Genomic DNA, 6645 nt, shown 5'->3' on the forward strand with positions numbered 1-6645 from the left:
TGGACTTTGCATGGGCCTTGTAAGGAATCCTAATTTTTAGGGATTAAGGCTAATGTTGTGTAGGGTTAAGGGGACAAGGGCATTCAAGAAGCTAGTTTTGAGTAGACTTTTCTAGCCTTTTTTTTAAACACATGTAGGATGTGGACCTAAGAGGTCACTTTCTCTCTCTAGCTTTTGGAAAGTGAAGGGAGTAAAGGGGTGTGGCCACATCAGCAAAAACGTGGGTCACTAAGAGCCAAAATTTGACTTTTTTTCAAAAAAGTTATTTTTACTTATTTTTGACTTAAAACTCCCTCCCAACATATATACACATCAAAAAACCATTTTTTGACATTTTTTTAAACCTACAAACACTAAAAGTCCACTTTTTCAAAAAAAAAATCCCCCCAAAAAAAAAAACCTTTGTTCTCTCCTCCTTCCTCCACTCTCCCTCCCTACCCCCTTCTCTCCTCCTCCTCCCCTCTCTCTCCCTCTCCCCCCCTGCCCCCTTCTCTCCTCCCATGTTCCTCCCTCTCCCTCCCCCCTCTTTCTTTTCATTCTTTGCTTCCTCACGCAACAGCTGCCATGGTGCTCACGGACATCACAAATCGTATGCCTCCACCACCATGTACTCCGCACAACAAAAGTGTACATATTTCTTGTCCGCGGTGTTTGCACCAAAGGCCCCACATGAGGGTGAGCAGAGGTCATCCCAAGATCATCATACTGTCGGTGAGACGAATGTGTATGGTTCTTCAATATCTTGGGAGGGGAGAAGTAGGCTTGTTAGGCTATTGCAATTGGTTGTGTACGGATGCAGGTGCTTCTTTGCATTCATGGATGCACGAATGTCAAGCTCTTCAGCTGAAAACAATGGCATTACAAGAAACAATGTGTGCAGGTTAGAGAGGTCAAGTGTCACCACTTTTACTCTAAAATAGCCTTCTTTGTTACATCTTGCAGGTAGGTTCTTCAAATCCATCCTTATTAGAGATGGGTAATCTCATCCTAATGTATATTTTAGGATTTTTTATTTCTAGTTGGATGGAAATACTTGCAAATTGTACAACATATACATAACAAGTGTCTTTATTATACAACTTAAAAATGTTGAATTCATACATATTTTTGTTTGAAGAATATGTCTCTAATGCGTCATGATACAAGGTGACCTCTTACTATGCTAGTTAAGTGGCATTGTTTGCAAGAATGGCTCAAGGAACTGGCATAACATGAAGCTTTTACGGTGGCACAAAGCTCTCCTCAAGCAATGTGGCTCCCACTACACCAAAAATCACTACGCTAACATGGAGAGATCCCTAGTACGACAATACAACAGCTTTTCATCAGTAGCAGACCCTTTCCTAACATGAGGGCACCCCCACGAGAGATATTTGTATATGATAGGTCACCCGATGAGTATACCATGTCATGGAATGGATGTAAGAACTATGACTGCACTACCCCTTGGAAGTTGTTCACAAATGTATGTTTATCAAAGTTAATGAGAAGAAGTTTGGACCTTTTTGTTTGTTGATGTGTAAGAGCACTCTTGGTCTACCATATTTAAGATTGTTTGATAAGTTAAATAAGATTTGTAGTCATTTAAAGTGTCATTTTTTATTTTTTTTTGGTAAGATTGCATGAGAATACATGATAAATTACAAGAGATCTTAACGGAATAAACCTCGATGAGATTCCCACCATGCACTTGTGACACCATATCTCTCCTTGAACCCTTTGACTTCTATCTTTGTGGGGAGTCCAAGGGGGGGCTATTTTCAAATTTTTAGCATAACTTTTTTTTGAAGGAAATTTTGGTTATTCTAAAGTTTATACACAGTCTAGGAGTTCATTCTGATTGTTTTTCTTCAGTTTCAAATTTTGACCGAGTGCACTCCTTGGAAGCCACTTTTGAAGGTGTTAGGGCGAGATTTTGGGAAAGTTTTGTATGTAGGAAATACAGTCCTTAACACAATAAAAAACAATGGTTCTTTGAGTATTTTCAGATTCCATGGTTTTAATGCTTGTTGGAGCCCGTAGATTAAGAAAAAAGTAAAAAATGTATGTTTTACATCATTTTTAAATAAATTGTCAACTTGCACGTTGATTTTTGGAGAATGCGAGCAAGATATGATTTTTTCTCATCACATGATGGTCGAAGAACGCGATGAGATGAACAAATTCATGTGAGACAAGCCTAGACAGATTCGGAGCCAATTGAAATCTAGAAGCTGTTGAAAACAACCGAAAAGTTCAACACTTAAAAAAATTTAAAAAAAATTAACACTTGAATCATGGCCATGCATCAAAAATATGCTCACACGGTGAAGGAGGTGCTTCAAAGCTATGGAAATCAATATAAAATGCAAGCAATAGCGTTGGAGGCTATTCAAGAAGTTGTAGAGGCTCACATCATTTCAGATGACTTTGCAATGACAAAATGATTAAGAGTTGTGTCTACTGTCTCCATAGTGATTTGGCTTTTCGGTTTATCCATGTGTTTTAAGTTAAGTGGTTCTGGCCATGAAGAGTTAAATTTAAATCAAATATTAACATTTTTTCCATCCTAAGGGGCAAACAAATCTAGAAAATGCAAAAAAAAGGGTGGCCACAAGGGCGCGCAGATGGCCCATCCAGCAGTTTTGGATGGCTCATCTGTGCGCCCTTGTGGACACCCTTTTTTTTGCATTTTCTAGCTTTGTTTGCCCCTTAGGATAGCAAAAATGTTAATAGCTGATGAAACCAGATGTTTATGTAGCATGAGACTAGATTTTTATATTGTCCAATGTGATTTGGCCTTTTGGTGCAGAGAACTAGTAAGTTGAGTTGAAGGAAGGCATAATGTGCTTGAAAAGTTAAATTTTACATTCATTTCACCTTTTCCAAGGTCCTGGAGTGCAACAATAGCCTAATTATGCAAAAAAAAAGGGTGGCCACAAGGGCGTGCAGATGGCCCATCCAACAGTTTTGGATGGCTCACCTGCGCGCGCTTGTGGCCACCCTTTTTTTTGCATTATATGGCCTTGTCTGCCCCTTATAATAGGAAGAATGTTAATATTTGATGAAACCAGATGTTTATGCAGCATGAGACTAGATTTTTATACTGTCCAATGTGATTTCCTTTTGGTGCAGGGAACTAGTAAGTTGAGTTGAAGGAAGGCATAATGTTCTTGAAAAGTTCAATTTTAGGTTCATCTCATCTTTTCCACGGTCCTGGAGTGCAGCAATAGTCTAATTATGCACAAAAAGGGTGGCCACAAGGGCCCACATATGGCCCATCCAACAGTTTTGGATGGCTCACTACGCGCCCTTGTGGCCACCCCTTTTTTTGCATTATATGGCCTTGTCTGCACCCCAGGATACCAATTTTTTTTTTAGATTAAGTGAAAGAAAATCTTTATGCAACATGACAGTACAAATTCCACTTCTTTTCACTCAGATGTAATTAGAGTTCCCCCCCCCCCCCCCCCCCCCCCTTTCTTTGTGTTCAAAGGTCAGGAGCATTCACTATGTAAAATTTTCCTATATCACGTGCGTTCACTAGAATGGATTAAAAGTACCCCTTATAGGCCTTATCTACACATGTTTCTGCAACTTTACAAGAATATAAAATCCCTTCTGTTGAACACATGTGCTATGTTACATATACTTTAGTGAACTCCCCATGTCAACGGCCTCACAAATCCTGTGCACTAAACATTAAACACTAGAAATTGACCAAACAAGGAGCCAATTTTTACTTCCTTGTGTCCACCTAGTGTTCTTGGGAATGTTTTGGTTAAGCCATTTCTTTGGTATTTGAAACCATATGTGACCCCTATTGTTATAGTATCCAACCAAAGGTTTCTTGATTGGAAGTTTACATAGGCTCGAGTGGTACATATCTTCTATGTTAACAATGCATGTATCTATAATTTATGTTTAGACTTTCTCTATCCAAATGAGCTACATGGTAAAAATAAAATCCGGAATTTAACAGTTAAGTTCACAAGGTGATAGCTATTGGTATCATCTTTAGCAATACCAAAGAAATAGCTACCAATAGCTAATGAATAGGGATATTTAAGAAGATTTCATACCAAAAACTTGTCAACACTACTCAAAAAGTTGGAAACTCAAAGGCTTGACAATATATGTATGATGAAACAAGAATCAATAATAAGTCACCCCTATACAAAGACACCTCCATCTCAAGTGATCATTTCTCTAATCAAGCTTGGCATATGCATAGTATGGAAGCAATAACATGTTGGAAAGCAAGAGTTTAGCTTTCTTAACTTGTGAAACATTGCTAATGATATATATTCAACATCCCCAAATGAGGACATCTTGACAAAGTTTATGATCCACTTTAATAATAATAACCATTAATGATTAAACTGAAATCAAAATATTGCTTGAATTTCTTCAAGGTGGAGTGATTAAGACTTGCGACTTGAATCATCGTATAGGCAAATCAAAATATCCATGAAAGTAAACAATATTTCTCAGATCTGTATGAAACTTCAGTAATCTAAATTAAATACTCTCACTCAGTGCGACACCATTTAACAAAAAAACATATTTCTATTGCATTTATAGAGGAATCCAGCCTCATGAAAAATAATTACAAATGGAGACAATGTTGTTGCTGTTAGGCTTCTCTCACAAGTATTTGTCTTCCTCATCTAGAGATTCATATACACTTGAGTATTTGTGTGTCTATGACACTAGGGAAGATAGTAGTACTATATGGATGGCTTCTATGAGAGCTCCTAGAGAGTCCCTATTGGTTCAAGATTCTAAAAAACACCTACTATTCTTATCAAAATCTTTTAACATGGTAATGAAAGGTTCCTCAAGGAACCAAAATAAAGTGATTTCCATCTCTGCACATGGTTGCTTGCTCATGTCCTCTTAAAACAAGTTGAATCTGTAAGTAAACAAAAGATTATGTGAGCACAAAGTTATAAAGTACAAAATGATATCATTCCAATTATCTAATGACAATTATATGAAGAATAAATTACAAGAAAAATCTTTGACGACTCTCCATAGATAACACAACTTACTTACATTGTGAGACTCAAATCACATGCTACACAACTATAGATGGCGCACCAAAGCCATCAACAAAATAGCACCACCCAGTGTTATGAGGTGTGAAGCCTAAACACTGAAAGCCATAAAGAGGTTAATTCTCTCCAGCATGATAAACTTAAAGATGGAGATGATTTAAGCTCTGAATGTAAGCTACAAGGGTAGTTTTCTTACCATTCTATCTTTATGTTGGAGATGAACCCTTGCAATGCCCACGCGATATTCACACCTCCTAATGTTGTGGTATGCAACTCATGTGAGCTCATACTTTTGCCACCTTCGGGAGTAGAGGTTTCCATGTAGTGTGAGTGAATGAAAGTAGAAGGAGTAGAATCTTGTTTCATGTTGTAATGGAGGTGAGAGAAGGGAGAGGAGCTAGCTTGGTGTGAAACTATGTAGTGGCAAGGGAAAGAGATGGAGGAGGAGCTTGCTTGGTGCTACAATGGAGGTGGGAGAAAGCTAGCAGAGAGATAATGATGGACTTTAGGGGGTGCATGTGGTTGTTGCAGCAATGGAGAGCTTGGAAAAGGGTTTGTAGAGAGAGAAAAACACTTTTTAGCTATAGAATAGGTTTGGAAAGACTTTGGAGGGTGAAAATGATGTTTTGATTTGTTTTTTAAAAAAATCAATTTTTTGGATTTTTTAGTGTACGTTTTTAACTTTTGAAGGTCAAAAATACTTTTTTGACCTTTTAAGGAGGGAAAACTTGAAATTTGAAATTTTTTAAAAATTTGAAATTTTTAGTGTATTTTTAAATCCGGGCCAGAAAGTGGGGGAAAAGAGGTCAAAGTGGTCCCCCTCCCCCCCCCCCTCTTTCCCCTAGCCACCTCCCTTACCTTCTTACTAGGTAAGAGGCAATTAAGAGGTGTAAGGCTACCTTGTCCCCCTACTTTTTTGAGGGTATAGAGTGTGTCCACCACCCTCTTCCTATTGGCTGACCTCTAATTAACCTTAATCCCAAAGGGCCCCTAGAGGGTTCATATTTTCCTAATGTGTTTCTCCTCTTTTCGGGCAGTTTTCACATCAGGTGCAGCATTCACCATGGTTGACAACAACACAGATGTGTTCAAGATGTTTGCTACAGATGACAGGTTGGATGGGGACAATTACCCTATGTGGGCTTATATGATGAAACATGTTCTTGTGTCAAAGGGCATTTGGAATATTGTGCAGGGCATTGATGTACGTCCTAGTTCTGAGGATGTAGGCGATTTTGAGGATGTTGCAGGTCTTGCTGCAAGGATTGCTACTACTAGAGTTGTTTTTTCTACAACAGAACAAGCTCATTGGGATGTAAAGGATGCGTAGGCTCATGCATTGATTGCATTTTCCGTGAAGTGCACCATTGTTCCTCACATTTGCTCAACAAAATCTGCAAGACAGGCTTGGGATATTCTAGCAGGTCTTTATGCAAGCCGCAATGAGGCTAAAATTGCTTTGCTGCGTAAAGAGCTGGAATCAAAGATTATGCATGAGGAAGATGATATGGATACTTTCCTTGCTGGTGTCCAAGATATCAATGAGCAACTTATTTCTGTAGGTGAAGTCATTTCAGACAGTTCCCTTGTGCAGACTGTTCTTGAT

Source organism: Adiantum capillus-veneris, chromosome 23, assembly GCF_014529385.1.
Source record: "Adiantum capillus-veneris isolate H3 chromosome 23, ASM1452938v2, whole genome shotgun sequence".
Lineage (NCBI taxonomy): Eukaryota > Viridiplantae > Streptophyta > Polypodiopsida > Polypodiales > Pteridaceae > Adiantum > Adiantum capillus-veneris.